This window comes from Dreissena polymorpha, chromosome 15, assembly GCF_020536995.1.
Source record: "Dreissena polymorpha isolate Duluth1 chromosome 15, UMN_Dpol_1.0, whole genome shotgun sequence".
In the NCBI taxonomy this organism is placed as follows: domain Eukaryota; kingdom Metazoa; phylum Mollusca; class Bivalvia; order Myida; family Dreissenidae; genus Dreissena; species Dreissena polymorpha.
In genome coordinates, this window is record NC_068369.1 from 61,150,670 (window position 1) to 61,167,495 (window position 16,826).

At 35.4% G+C, this 16,826-nt stretch overlaps 1 long non-coding RNA gene across 1 annotated transcript; it reads right to left on the reverse strand.

The window, feature by feature from the left end:
* Window positions 1–5,956: 5,956 nt before the first annotated feature.
* On the reverse strand, window positions 5,957–10,171 carry LOC127859502 (uncharacterized). The gene is made up of 3 exons (XR_008039418.1): window positions 9,731–10,171; window positions 6,949–7,040; window positions 5,957–6,726 (listed from the first exon to the last, which is right to left on the reverse strand). It is a non-coding gene; the product is annotated as an uncharacterized LOC127859502 (long non-coding RNA).
* Window positions 10,172–16,826: the final 6,655 nt, after the last annotated feature.

Genomic DNA, 16,826 nt, shown 5'->3' on the forward strand with positions numbered 1-16,826 from the left:
AACAAAAATAACGTCTTATATAATTTGAAGCGCTATATTGTTAAGTCAAATTTTAATATTTGATAATCATAATACTGCTAGCTGTCTGATTACAGAGGAGTCTTCACAACATAATGCGTTAACAGTTTTCCTGCAATAAGCAAACAGGACAAAATCAACAACACGAGTATTTATAATATATTCAGAGACAAAGATGATCCATCCATGTCTTTGGAAATAAACAAAGGGCATTTATTTTGGCCTCATTTTAGCCATGTTGATAAATATAATGGGTCATACTGCTTGGTGTGTTACAAGTGAAACACCATCAAAACCAGTGCTCCAGCTTGGCATGAATGGAAGGGCGCAGCACCCTGCCATTCAAAGATTCCAACCTGTCAACCTTGGAGACCCTTCATGCCCTTTGATGAAAATGCCGAGTTGGGAATAGGGAGTTACAGTTGTAAGATCGTACGCGAATATCATTTGCCATTTAAAAGGAATCATGATGTTCAAACTTAACCTTTGACCTAGAAGTTGGCAAAGGGTTTGTTTTTAGTTGGTCGCATTTTAGAATTTACAGAGCATATTTTGCAAATCAGTGTGTGCTTAGAAGCCTTAGCTACGGAAAGAACCGCAACTCAATTTGCTAAGAACGATCACCACTGCCTGTCTGCAACAGATGACAAATGATTCTGCTCTAGCAGTGAGTGTATATACCAGCTTGTAAGACGACATTGGCCAGACTAGTGTTTATCATTAAAGTCTGTACGTATTTGTACCATTTTTGACCTCATCCAAGATATCATTGGGACAAATCTTCGGACAAAGTTTCATGATGATCAGACAATAAATGTGGCCTCTAGAGTGTTAACAAGGTTTTACTATATAGCCATAAAAGAACAAATGCAGAGCCCACTGGCAGCCATGTTTTTCAACCAATCAGCATCATGTTTAAACTCGTCCAAGATATTATTGGGATGAATCTTCTGACCATTTTTCATGAACATCGGAAATAAAAGTGGCCTCTAAAGTGTTAACAAGACTTTACTATAGCCATATAATGAAAAAAATGCCCCGCCCCCTGGAAGTCGTGTTTTCCAAGCAAATGTACCCATTTTCAAACTCTTTCAAGATATCATTGAGACCAATCTTCTGACCAAATTTCATGAAGCTTGACAATAAATGTGGCCTCTAAAGTGTTAACAAGGTTTTACTAAAGCCCTATAAGGAAAAATGCCCCGCCCCCTGGTGGCCATGTTTTTATAGCAACCATACCCATTTTCGAACTCATTCAAGACATCATGAATTATAAATCAAGCTGACGAGTGGTATCAGTTTTTAATTCGCATAACTCGCTTAAATCAACGTTCAATGTCACGCACACTTAACAAAATTATAAAAACATCACGTGTATATTTATATTTGTTTACAAAAATTATGTACACATATTATATGTAATACATTGGTATATTTTGTTTTTAATCAACCAGAAAAAAACAAAAACATTTTCATATATAACGCGCTTTACCTTAGCAAAATTCTACATTACATGAAGAAGTATCGTATTTGTTAAAGTGAACGTGCTTGACATATTTATAATGCATTATAGGTAGTACAAACGGAATTTGACCTTTAACTTGACGAAATCCACATTTTTTAGCGTCGTATTGTAACAGTAGCAGACAACAGGCATCAGGTTAATAAGAATGATACAGCCAAAACTTGAACAATTCTCTGTTGAGTTCATTGTGTGTCATACTTAGGTAAGACGATTAAAAAGCTATTCATTATACCCTGAATAGGAGCTTAATTTAGGTCGACTGAAAAAAAGTGCACTTAACAGCAACTTTTTTGGGGAAAGAGAAGGTCTCATAATTCGTGTCGTACACAGTCGATTTGGGATAATATTTACGTTTGAAGTCTGAGACTTTCATACTTTTCAAATTTTTAATACATAAAAAATCTGTTCAAAATTCGATTAGGGTAGTTGCAAAATCGTGTTTTTAAAGTCACTTAGGTGTAAAAAAATGTATGTTTCCAGTAACGTCTCAAAAAAGGGTAAAATAGGTCGGCATAACAGTTTTTTCTTTATATCATGCTGGAGTTATAAACCTCTTCTACAAGGGTTTGTTGTTGAAGAACCATAGCAATGTCCTTTTATATGTTATAAATCCTTATATTTATATATAATATCTTTGTAATGATGAGTATTATTGTTAATTATCATAATGAAATCGTTTTGTCTCGGAAGGCTTTAGTCCGCCATGTAGCTTTCATGAAAAGCTTTGTCCGCCCCAGTTCTTTCACGGGAGAGCTTTTGCCCGCCCCTATGAAAATGACGGTAGGGTTTTGGTTCGGGTGCCTTATATCCCGGTTATATGCATGTCGAAAAAAAAGCGTGTTGCACGGAAATCGACTTTAAATACTCGCAACAAAATCTTAGGGTCGGCAAGAAAACACACGTAGGGTCGGGTTACAAAACAAACAACTATTTTTCGCTTTAAAACTGTATCTTCAAAACAGAAAATGTCATAATTTGGTAGGTAGGAAAATCAAACAACTTATACCATGCTACAGCGCACGTCTGATATTGAAAAAAAAACTTTTGCATATTTATGGAATGTCATAAAAGTTCCTTTACAACAATATTGTTTTATTTCCAGTGGGTGGAAAAATATTGCATTTATAATCACTTTTATCTTTTCCGAACTTTACGCAAAACATAATTAGGCATTATAAATCATAGAACTTATACCAACTTTGGACGCTAACAAGAGTGCTCAATGGAAATTGTACAACGTTGTTGTTACATGTATTACAAACCTTAGAGGGCCCCTCTACTAAGATACCATTATAATTCATATGGAAAGTATAACATGGCTTTTGTACTCACTTTTAATTTTTTCTGGACTTTACGGTAAACATATTTAGGTAGCATTTGAATTCACCAATTTTTGTGTCAACTTCGGACGCTTATAAAAGTGGCAATCTGATTTTCGTACATTGTTTAGAAACCGTAGAGGATCCTCTTTACAACGAACGAATAATAATGCTTTTACAGTCATATTAACAAACGGTGGAAGAACACCATTACAATGGTATCAACTAATGTATAGTCGGTTGGGAAGTGATTTTATAACCACTTTCACCTTTTCCGGGTAGTCCTAAAGGTATTTGCGCGTGTAAAAAAACGTTAAAATAGGCCGACTTTGACCGCGATTTACAGGCTGACTCTGAACCTGCCTTAAAATATTTTTACAAGGTTAGAAACTGTGGAGGTTCTCCTGTACAACAGTACCATTGTAATTAATATCGAGTAAATAATAATGTTTTTATAACCCCGTTTACTTTTTCCGGGTTTTCCTTAAGGCATTTGCGTGTGTAAAAAACCCCGTTAAAACAGGCTGACTTCGACCGCGACTTACAGGCGGACTCTGACCCTGCCATAACATATTTTGACATGGTTAATAACTGTGGAGTATCTTCTTTACAACGGTACCATTATAATTAATATCAGACGAATAATAATGCATTTATAACCAATTTCGCTTTGATGCTTCGCCTTAATTCATATTATGCTTTCTCACAATATTTTTTACATATTCAGAAACAGTGGAAGAATACCATAACAACGGTACCAAAAATGTATGGCCGGTTGAAAAAAGGATGCTTTTATAACCCCTTTTAGCTTTTCCGTGTTTTCCTCAAGACATTGTTCTGTGTCAAAAAACGGTATTTTTCGGCTAACTTTTACCGCGATTTACAGGTTGACACTGTCCCTGCCATAACATATTTTAACATCATTAGAAACTGTGGAGGTTCTTCTTTGCAACGGTACCATTATAATTAATATCGGACGTATAATAATGTTTTAATAACCCCTTTTACCTTTTCCGGGTTTTCTTTACGGCATTTGCGTGTGTAAAAAAACCGTTAAAACAGGCCGACTTTGTCCGCGATTTACAGGCCGACTACGACCCTGCCATAAAATATTTTATATATGGTTAGAAACTGTGGAGGATCTTCTTTACAACGGTACCATTATAATTAATATCGGACGTATAATAATGTTTTTATAACCCCTTTTACCTTTCCCGCGTTTTCTTTACAGCATTTGCGTGTGTAAAAAAAAACGTTCAAACAGGCCGACTTTGTCCGCGATTTACAGATAGACTACGACCCTGCCATAAAATATTTTGACATGGTTAGAAACTGTGGAGGATCTTCTTTACAACGGTACCATTATAATTAATATCGGACGAATAATAATGCATTTATAACCATTTATATCTTTTCCGGGTTTTACGTAAAAGATTTCCGGGTTTTCCGGATATTTCCAGGGTTTATACCTCGCCTGAAATTCGCGCTGTAAACAAATAACTTTTTTCGGAAATTTAAAACCGCTGGCTTGTTTCAATAGGAAAGACATGTGTCTATCTAGGTTTAATGGTTTAATTACTGAATGCATGGTGTTTACGTTGAAATGAGACTCGAAGTCCTTAGCTATCCGTTATACACCAATCGACTGTTGTAGTGACGAATTTGTGCATATAATATGTGTTTTTTCGTTATTTTCAATGGGTACGAAACTTTGGTTTTGTTCCGAACTGGTTCGTACTAAAAGTTCAAAAATCGCAAAACAGTTTTTAAAACGATTTCCAACCATGAATGTCCAAATAAAAAAGTCAAGTTTATGGGGGTTATTATCGGTTTGAACCATGCTAAATCCTTACAAGTTTGGAAAGAATTGGATGAAAAATTTGTACTTTATTGCATAAACACCATTTTCTCAATTCAAGGAGAGGTAATTCTGTACTTCATGGACCAATATTGCTCATTTTTGTAGGGTTCGTGTCCTCATTGATATAAAGACACTGTGCAAATTTGGAAAGGATCGGACAAAAAATGTGGAAGATTTTTGAAAGTTTTCACAAAATAGGCAAAAACGAATAAACATGCAAAGTTCAACGAGCTCCTGCGGCCATATTTTTTGACGAATCAAATTTCTTTGAACAACTTTTTCAGGGGAGCCCTCAAAGGTCATCCCTGTGAAATTTTTTGAAAATCTGATGAGCGGTTTCTGACAAGAAGATTTTTTAAGGTTTTTACCATATATGGTCATGGCGGCCATCTTGGTTATGTGATCAAATTTTTTTTAACAATTCTTTTGTCCCATGACCTAGGGATGCTCCACATGAAATTTAGTTGAAATTGGCTCAATGGTTTACTAGAAGAAGATGTTTACAAATTGTTTACAGACGGACGGACGCCGGACGCTGAGTGATCACAATAGCTCACCTCGAGCTATCGCTCAGGTGAGCTAAAAAAGAACATGCATAAACCGTAGTTGTTTCCCTTGTTTGAACCATGCTAAATCCTTACAAGTTTGGAAAGAATTGGATGAAAAATTTGGACTTTATTGCATAAACACCATTTTCTCAATTCAAGGGGAGGTAATTCTGTACTTCATGGACCAATAATGCTCATTTTTTGTAGGGTTCGTGTCCTCATTGATATAAAGACACTGTGCAAATTTGGAAAGGATCGGACAAAAAATGTGGAAGATTTTTTGAAAGTTTTCACAAAATAGGCAAAAACGAATAAACATGCAAAGTTCAACGAGCTCCTGCGGCCATGTTTTTTGACGAATCAAATTTCTTTGAACAACTTTTTCAGGGGAGCCCTCAAAGGTCATCCCTGTGAAATTTTTTGAAAATCTGATGAGCGGTTTCTGACAAGAAGATTTTTTAAGGTTTTTACCATATATGGTCATGGCGGCCATCTTGGTTATGTGATCAAATTTTTTTTAACAATTCTTTTGTCCCATGACCTAGGGATGCTCCACATGAAATTTAGTTGAAATTGGCTCAATGGTTTAGTAGAAGAAGATGTTTACAAATTGTTTACAGACGGACGGACGGACGCCGGACGCTGAGTGATCACAATAGCTCACCTCGAGCTATCGCTCAGGTGAGCTAAAAACTGTCATGTCCACTGGCAGCCATGTTAGTCTACAAACCGGAACCAGTTACAAACTCGACAACTGAGCTATCATTAGAATAAATATTCTGACCAAAATTTATGGAGATATGGCTAAAAATGTCACTTCTAGAGAATTTACAAGGTTTCATTAAAGCCATATAAAGACAATTGCCTCGTGCTCTAGTGGATATGTTTTTTTAATAGACATAAAAATTTCGAAACTGGACTGAGCCATCATTTGAACAAATATTCGACCAAAATGCATGAAGATTGGAAAAAAAACAGTGACTTCACTAGTGTTCAAAAGGTTTCACTATAGCTATATAAGGAAAACTGCCCAGCCCTGTTACATACGGTCATTTATGAAGTTCCACAACTGTTGTCGTACGTTAAACAGTTTTCTAGATAGTAATTTCCCACTATTTTTTCCATCAGTGCAGCTTATGATCAACAGTTAACTAGTCACTTCCACTTTAAACCTGTCCACTGTAAACACAAGGTTTACTGTTTTGACCTTTGTATACTTTTTATTTCTTATTGCTTTTGAAATATCATCTTATATATAATGTTATAATGTTCGCATGTATCTCCAATTATATTCTACAACACCGGTTCAATACATTGAGCTGTACACTATAAATGTAGGGACTAAAATATGATGATAACATTTCTCATCTCTTCTTCTTCTTGTCAATCACTCAAATGGAAACACTGGCCCCTGTGGTACACATTCTTTTTGATCAGCATGTTTTGTCTGCCAAACTGAAAAAAATAATAATCACAAATAAACATTTTAAAGAGAAGTGTAATGCCCCAACACTAATTTTTAGTTTCAAAACAATTGTAATGTCCAAACAAAATTAAACTAAAATACCAAAGTGTGCAAATTCAAATGCTTTTTACTTTGAGCTAATAGAGAGAGTTATACAGACAACAAGACATTTGCACATGGTGAATACTTGTGTTATTTGGATAAGGCATTACCATAATATAGTCTGAGCAGTAGTAGGACGCAATGCATGCCTCTCCAACCGCTCAACTATTGTGACTGCTAGATGATGATTTCAGCTGAGGAGCTAAACAAAAATGAGCAAGGGCCATAGTTCTGCAAAATTTGGGCTCAAACATAATTTATTCCTTTAAGATGCCAATGTCTCCAATGTTGACTAGAAATGGCGCGGCAGAGACCGACGCATATCCCCACGCCGCATGTTTGACCCAGGGGCGCCCCAGGGTCGGTAATGGGGCCATGCATAGTTGACCGTATTGTCATAAGAGAAGTTCAGTATCAATTAGAAGTGAATCGGTGTAGAAATGAAGAAATTATAGTAAAAGGCAATTTTGGGTGGGCGTGGCCTATGTGGGAGGGGCACCCCAGGGTTGGTAATGGGGCCATACATAGTTGAGATTGACCGTATTGTCATAAGAGAGGTTCAGTATTAATTTGAAGTAAATGGGTGAAGAACTTTTAAAGTTATCGAAGGATCCAGAAAAGTGTCAGACTGACAGACACAGAGCGCAAACCGTAAGTCCCTCTCCTTTTTCAAGGGTAGGAAACTAACAAGTTTTGATAATAATGTAAAAATAATGGTCAAAACAAGAAACTGATTGAAATACAAAGTTAGGTCGCCCAAAGGGTGTTCTCATTATGTTATATGCACAAACAGGGATTTCAGATATTAAAGGGATCAGGACCATGGATAATTAATAAACCCTCATGTCAATTTCATGTGAATTGCCAGCATTTAATTCTTACGTTCACCTACCATAACTAACATCAAGAGTGTCTTGGTTTGGGTCAAGCTTTCGTATATTGTTTGGAGGCATAGTGTAATAGCTGTGATATTTTAGGAATAAAATGAACCTAAACACAAAACTGAAGCAAATCTGCACCTTTCTAGGTATATTTTGACCTTTGACCTTGAAGGATGACCTTGACCTTTCACCACTCAAAATGTGCAGCTCCATGAGATACACATGCATGCCAAATATGAAGTTGCTTTATTCAATATTGCAAAAGTTATGGCAAAATATTAAAGTTGGAGCAAACAAACCAACAGACAGACTAACAGACAGGGCGAAAACAATATGTCCCCCACTATAGTTCATTCCAACGCTCACGGACACTGGAACCCCGGGGAGAGTAGGAAAGCTCCACTATATATATTTCATATATAATAGTCGAGCTAAAAACCCTATTTTACTATGATTCAAGGGCCATAACTCAGGGGTGTCTGGGTCTATTTGGCCCATTATCTAACTTGACCTAGATGTTATTGCCTTACACATTTTCATGAAGTTTGGTGAAGATCTGATGACAATTGCTAGACTTATTGAACGGAAAATAATCCGGACGGACTGACAGACGGACTTACTAACTTACAGACGGACGGATGGACTAACAAACTAAAGGACGGAGCGATTTTAATATGCCCTCAAAATCGCTGGTTCGGGGGCATAAAAACGACATTGTATAAAATGTATTGTATTTCTTAAACTGTATGAACTGTTATATCATACATGCCATACGTCCCGGAATTTCCGGGACAGTCCCGGAAATGAAGAACTTGTCCCGCTCTCCCGGAAATCTGTCAAATGTCCCTGAATTTACAAAATCCATATATACATGTACCTTATCTTAGGCTTAACTGCACCTCGAATCTGTGTATATATGCAGCGTCTCCATGACAATGCCTACCCGAATAGGCAGACTACGCTACGTGTCAAAATCGATCAATTAACAGGGGTCCTGTTATCATATTGATTGTCTCACGTTCGCTGTCAAACCGAAAAGGCGGCATTGTTTTGGTTGTTAATTGACTTATCTACATCGAAACAAGAGTGTAACTAATGTGTGACTGTACGGATTTTAAGTTGACGATCTACCGGTACTGTTTTGTTGTATTTGTTTTATGTGATTGGTTGTATGTATTGTGAATTGATTTGAGTTGACAATCTAACGGTACTGTATTGTTGTATTTTTTATTATATAAATGTTATAAATGAATAAAGGCGTATCAACAACTACGCGTTACACACCGGTCTTAATAACAATAACGCAGTGACGTCACCATCTATGTTTAGAACGCTTACACTGAAAACACATGGCCTGTATCTAGTAAAGGATCTAGAAATGTTTAATTTGACGTTAATAGATCAAGTATATTTCGGATAGGCTTTCGAACTTTTGCAATTAACGATGCGAAACAAAACAAAACGTACCAAAAATGCATATGTCTATAAATATCGCTACATTTTATACATGTCCCGGAAAATCGGCAAAAGTCCCGGACAATTTAACACAATGTCCCGGAATTGGTCTGAAAAATTATGGCATGTATGGTTATATGTAATTTCCATTTTACATTATCATTACATCTGCTCACGCTAGATTGGAAGTCTCTGAACTGTTATATACAGACAGATCAATCCCTAGTTTATCTTCCAGGGATCAGAAGATGTCTTGAAATCATTATGAACTGTTCCATCATTTAAAATACTGTATGAAATAAATGACAAAGTTATGGCCCAGACAAACTTCAGGTTAAAAACACAATAAGTGACCCCATGACCTAGTTTCTGACCGGGCATGATCCATATTCAAACTTGACCTATACATCATCTAGATACAATTTGTGACCAAGTTTGGGTGAAGATCTGATGAAATTTCGGGACAGACTGACGGACCGACAAAGTGGTTCCTATATAGCCCCCATTACCAAAAAGATAGTATTACCAGCAGTTGGTTTCAATGGAAATTTCTTACCAGACAAGAGGTTTGATGCAAATTGTTGTGAGGGGAAACTGGAAAATATCTGAAACAAAAATAAAGTCTTATATAATTTGAAGCGCTATATTGTTAAGTCAAATTTTAATATTTGATAATCATAATACTGCTAGCTGTCTGATTACAGAGGAGTCTTCACAACATAATGCGTTAACAGTTTTCCTGCAATAAGCAAACAGGACAAAATCAACAACACGAGTATTTATAATATATTCAGAGACAAAGATGATCCATCCATGTCTTTGGAAATAAACAAAGGGCATTTATTTTGGCCTCATTTTAGCCATGTTGATAAATATAATGGGTCATACTGCTTGGTGTGTTACAAGTGAAACACCATCAAAACCAGTGCTCCAGCTTGGCATGAATGGAAGGGCGCAGCACCCTGCCATTCAAAGATTCCAACCTGTCAACCTTGGAGACCCTTCATGCCCTTTGATGAAAATGCCGAGTTGGGAATAGGGAGTTACAGTTGTAAGATCGTACGCGAATATCATTTGCCATTTAAAAGGAATCATGATGTTCAAACTTAACCTTTGACCTAGAAGTTGGCAAAGGGTTTGTTTTTAGTTGGTCGCATTTTAGAATTTACAGAGCATATTTTGCAAATCAGTGTGTGCTTAGAAGCCTTAGCTACGGAAAGAACCGCAACTAAATTTGCTAAGAACGATCACCACTGCCTGTCTGCAACAGATGACAAATGATTCTGCTCTAGCAGTGAGTGTATATACCAGCTTGTAAGACGACATTGGCCAGACTAGTGTTTATCATTAAAGTCTGTACGTATTTGTACCATTTTTGACCTCATCCAAGATATCATTGGGACAAATCTTCGGACAAAGTTTCATGATGATCAGACAATAAATGTGGCCTCTAGAGTGTTAACAAGGTTTTACTATATAGCCATAAAAGAACAAATGCAGAGCCCACTGGCAGCCATGTTTTTCAACCAATCAGCATCATGTTTAAACTCGTCCAAGATATTATTGGGATGAATCTTCTGACCATTTTTCATGAACATCGGAAATAAAAGTGGCCTCTAAAGTGTTAACAAGACTTTACTATAGCCATATAATGAAAAAAATGCCCCGCCCCCTGGAAGTCGTGTTTTCCAAGCAAATGTACCCATTTTCAAACTCTTTCAAGATATCATTGAGACCAATCTTCTGACCAAATTTCATGAAGCTTGACAATAAATGTGGCCTCTAAAGTGTTAACAAGGTTTTACTAAAGCCCTATAAGGAAAAATGCCCCGCCCCCTGGTGGCCATGTTTTTATAGCAACCAAACCCATTTTCGAACTCATTCAAGACATCATGAATTATAAATCAAGCTGACGAGTGGTATCAGTTTTTAATTCGCATAACTCGCTTAAATCAACGTTCAATGTCACGCACACTTAACAAAATTATAAAAACATCACGTGTATATTTATATTTGTTTACAAAAATTATGTACACATATTATATGTAATACATTGGTATATTTTGTTTTTAATCAACCAGAAAAAAACAAAAACATTGTCATATATAACGCGCTTTACCTTAGCAAAATTCTACATTACATGAAGAAGTATCGTATTTGTTAAAGTGAACGTGCTTGACATATTTATAATGCATTATAGGTAGTACAAACGGAATTTGACCTTTAACTTGACGAAATCCACATTTTTTAGCGTCGTATTGTAACAGTAGCAGACAACAGGCATCAGGTTAATAAGAATGATACAGCCAAAACTTGAACAATTCTCTGTTGAGTTCATTGTGTGTCATACTTAGGTAAGACGATTTAAAAGCTATTCATTATACCCTGAATAGGAGCTTAATTTAGGTCGACTGAAAAAAGTGCACTTAACAGCAACTTTTTTGGGGAAAGAGAAGGTCTCATAATTCGTGTCGTATACAGTCGATTTGGGATAATATTTACGTTTGAAGTCTGAGACTTTCATACTTTTCAAATTTTTAATACATAAAAAATCTGTTCAAAATTCGATTAGGGTAGTTGCAAAATCGTGTTTTTAAAGTCACTTAGGTGTAAAAAAATGTATGTTTCCAGTAACGTCTCAAAAAAGGGTAAAATAGGTCGGCATAACAGTTTTTTCTTTATATCATGCTGGAGTTATAAACCTCTTCTACAAGGGTTTGTTGTTGAAGAACCATAGCAATGTCCTTTTATATGTTATAAATCCTTATATTTATATATAATATCTTTGTAATGATGAGTATTATTGTTAATTATCATAATGAAATCGTTTTGTCTCGGAAGGCTTTAGTCCGCCATGTAGCTTTCATGAAAAGCTTTGTCCGCCCCAGTTCTTTCACGGGAGAGCTTTTGCCCGCCCCTATGAAAATGACGGTAGGGTTTTGGTTCGGGTGCCTTATATCCCGGTTATATGCATGTCGAAAAAAAAAGCGTGTTGCACGGAAATCGACTTTAAATACTCGCAACAAAATCTTAGGGTCGGCAAGAAAACACACGTAGGGTCGGGTTACAAAACAAACAACTATTTTTCGCTTTAAAACTGTATCTTCAAAACAGAAAATGTCATAATTTGGTAGGTAGGAAAATCAAACAACTTATACCATGCTACAGCGCACGTCTGATATTGAAAAAAAAACTTTTGCATATTTATGGAATGTCATAAAAGTTCCTTTACAACAATATTGTTTTATTTCCAGTGGGTGGAAAAATATTGCATTTATAATCACTTTTATCTTTTCCGAACTTTACGCAAAACATAATTAGGCATTATAAATCATAGAACTTATACCAACTTTGGACGCTAACAAGAGTGCTCAATGGAAATTGTACAACGTTGTTGTTACATGTATTACAAACCTTAGAGGGCCCCTCTACTAAGATACCATTATAATTCATATGGAAAGTATAACATGGCTTTTGTACTCACTTTTAATTTTTTCTGGACTTTACGGTAAACATATTTAGGTAGCATTTGAATTCACCAATTTTTGTGTCAACTTCGGACGCTTATAAAAGTGGCAATCTGATTTTCGTACATTGTTTAGAAACCGTAGAGGATCCTCTTTACAACGAACGAATAATAATGCTTTTACAGTCATATTAACAAACGGTGGAAGAACACCATTACAATGGTATCAACTAATGTATAGTCGGTTGGGAAGTGATTTTATAACCACTTTCACCTTTTCCGGGTAGTCCTAAAGGTATTTGCGCGTGTAAAAAAACGTTAAAATAGGCCGACTTTGACCGCGATTTACAGGCTGACTCTGAACCTGCCTTAAAATATTTTTACAAGGTTAGAAACTGTGGAGGTTCTCCTGTACAACAGTACCATTATAATTAATATCGAGTAAATAATAATGTTTTTATAACCCCGTTTACTTTTTGCCGGGTTTTCCTTAAGGCATTTGCGTGTGTAAAAAACCCCGTTAAAACAGGCTGACTTCGACCGCGACTTACAGGCGGACTCTGACCCTGCCATAACATATTTTGACATGGTTAATAACTGTGGAGTATCTTCTTTACAACGGTACCATTATAATTAATATCAGACGAATAATAATGCATTTATAACCAATTTCGCTTTGATGCTTCGCCTTAATTCATATTATGCTTTCTCACAATATTTTTTACATATTCAGAAACAGTGGAAGAATACCATAACAACGGTACCAAAAATGTATGGCCGGTTGAAAAAAGGATGCTTTTATAACCCCTTTAAGCTTTTCCGTGTTTTCCTCAAGACATTGTTCTGTGTCAAAAAACGGTATTTTTCGGCTAACTTTTACCGCGATTTACAGGTTGACACTGTCCCTGCCATAACATATTTTAACATCATTAGAAACTGTGGAGGTTCTTCTTTGCAACGGTACCATTATAATTAATATCGGACGTATAATAATGTTTTAATAACCCCTTTAACCTTTTCCGGGTTTTCTTTACGGCATTTGCGTGTGTAAAAAAACCGTTAAAACAGGCCGACTTTGTCCGCGATTTACAGGCCGACTACGACCCTGCCATAAAATATTTTATATATGGTTAGAAACTGTGGAGGATCTTCTTTACAACGGTACCATTATAATTAATATCGGACGTATAATAATGTTTTATAACCCCTTTTACCTTTCCCGCTTTTTCTTTACAGCATTTGCGTGTGTAAAAAAAAACGTTCAAACAGGCCGACTTTGTCCGCGATTTACAGATAGACTACGACCCTGCCATAAAATATTTTGACATGGTTAGAAACTGTGGAGGATCTTCTTTACAACGGTACCATTATAATTAATATCGGACGAATAATAATGCATTTATAACCATTTATATCTTTTCCGGGTTTTACGTAAAAGATTTCCGGGTTTTCCGGATATTTCCAGGGTTTATACCTCGCCTGAAATTCGCGCTGTAAACAAATAACTTTTTTCGGAAATTTAAAACCGCTGGCTTGTTTCAATAGGAAAGACATGTGTCTATCTAGGTTTAATGGTTTAATTACTGAATGCATGGTGTTTACGTTGAAATGAGACTCGAAGTCCTTAGCTATCCGTTATACACCAATCGACTGTTGTAGTGACGAATTTGTGCATATAATATGTGTTTTTTCGTTATTTTCAATGGGTACGAAACTTCGGTTTTGTTCCGAACTGGTTCGTACTAAAAGTTCAAAAATCGCAAAACAGTTTTTAAAACGATTTCCAACCATGAATGTCCAAATAAAAAAGTCAAGTTTATGGGGGTTATTATCGGATTAACAGCTCCTTTATGACATTGGACTATCACTTATGTTATCATTGGATAAACTGTCGCGAAGATCAATTAGGGACGCTATTTCTTTTATCAATACCATGAAAAAACACATGTTAACTTGTTTCAAGAGGCATTTGTGTTTAACAGTTCCATTATTAACATGATCTGGGAACGATATATTTAAATTAAGATACCAACTATTTCTGAAATCAAAAGTAGGTCCTACCAACTATTTCTGAAATCAAAAGTAGGTCCTTCACTCGATGTACTATATTTCGAATGTGTTAAAATTCGGACATATATAAAGATAGTGGCATTTATGTGTTGATTTGTTGTATATAGTTTGTACAAATATGTTTTGTGTTATTTCAGACAACAAGAATGGATGGTGGCAATTATGCTGGGCCTTTCTGTCAAGAAATAGATGTGAAAAAAACTAAAAAAACCACCACAACTAACAGAAAACCTTTTAACAAAAGGTGTCGTTTAAGAATTTGTGAAATTTGATATTTAACAGAAGTTGATGTATATCATGTCCAAATGACCAAATTTATAAACTGTTTAACAATTTGAATTGAGATGCTTTATTTTCTGATGTTTGTTTTATTTTTCCTTTCAGATGATATATATTTGTGTGATTCTAGGTTTTAATAAATAATTCTGAAACATTTATGCAGCATACTGTTACATTATTGTTAACATTATTATATTATGTTGGCTATCTGGTTAATCAAGTGGAAAAAATGTTATTTATATAAAAATAAAACTTTTAATATTAAGACTTATGAAGGTACTTATTGTTATTTATGTGTTAACATACTTCTCAGAGTAATAAAAATATAGTAAATGCCATTATTCATTAATGTAGTAAGGTTCCTTAAATGATTGTCCTTATTGATTAAGTTTGAATTACGGGTGGTTTTCACACCGCGATAAAGTGGCGACAACTTTTTTTGGGCTATTTGTATTTGTCTGCGGTATTGATTTTTACTGGACAATAAACTATAAATGTTTCTTTAAAACCTCAATAGCTTATTGGTTGTTTGTTGAGATAAAGTATTTTTAATGCAACATATGGATTCCTTGTGAAAAAAAAACATAAAAAAATCACCAAAAAGTTTATTATAGACAAGTGAAAAAATTGCATAACTTTTGAACTAGTTAAGATATTTTTTATATATTCAAACTAATTAAAAAACTGCACATTAAGACCTACAGTCAGATTATGATCATTTTGCACATCAACATGTTTGACTGTGGTTGCTTAGTAAAAAGAACTTCATACCATAACATTTTTAAAATGAGTGCATATTTGGTCACCCATCTGTTGTTTTTTTTCCGTCCTACCAGACACTTTTAGAAAAAAAATCAGAAAATCATTTTAATAATTTTTTTTGGCCTTATTGTTTCGATGCACGTACATGTAGGTAGATATTTTAAATTTTGAACGATACTCGCGGCTTTAAATTTTGTTCCATTTTCCAACTAACCCCGAGAAACTACAGTCGGGTCGTAGATAATATGTCATTAAATCGTTTTGCATTTAAACACTGATTTACACATAAACACTTTTTTCATCTCACACACCTTAAAAGATAGCAATATTTGTTATTCATCCTACAAATCTACGTCTGGGATTTCAGTCCTCAGCATTCAGTCCTCACTATAAAGATAATGCTTGTAACAGTTGAGCTTCAATATATTGACTAAATAATAATAAGATCTGGTTAAAACGTATTTGACAGGGGGCTTATGGCTCATATTATAATGTGCATCTGAAAACGTTTTAATTCGTAACCTGACCCAACTTTCCTGAGGTAAATAGGTAGTAGTGTTGGCTTCAGGCCTCACATCATGCAGCCTCAGGTATAGAGGGACATTGCGGACATAAAAATAAATACATACTTAGTTTGAAATTCAACAGATACTCTCATTAATGTCATATTTTGGAATGTGTTTACAATTCAAGAGAGATTGGCCTTGCATTCCACAATGCAGTGGACGGTATCGAAGGCTTAGGTAAAATTAATATTGAAAAAGTAAATTATCAATTATCACGCCTGGTTATGTTATTCTGGATTGTCACTAAATTGTTGAGCACAGAGACCATTTGTTGAAAAAGTTTTTTATTCCCACAAATGAAGTTAAAGGTAAATGTTAAAATACATAACCCACCAAAACCCTTCTCTGGCTGTAAAACCTTGTAGATTGTACATTTTAACAAGCGATGTGTTTGTGAAACACTATGTCCCCATATATTTGACCTTTGACCTTGAAGGATGACCTCGACATTTCAACACTCAAAATGTGCAGCTCCATGAGATACACATGCATGCCAAATATCAAGTTGC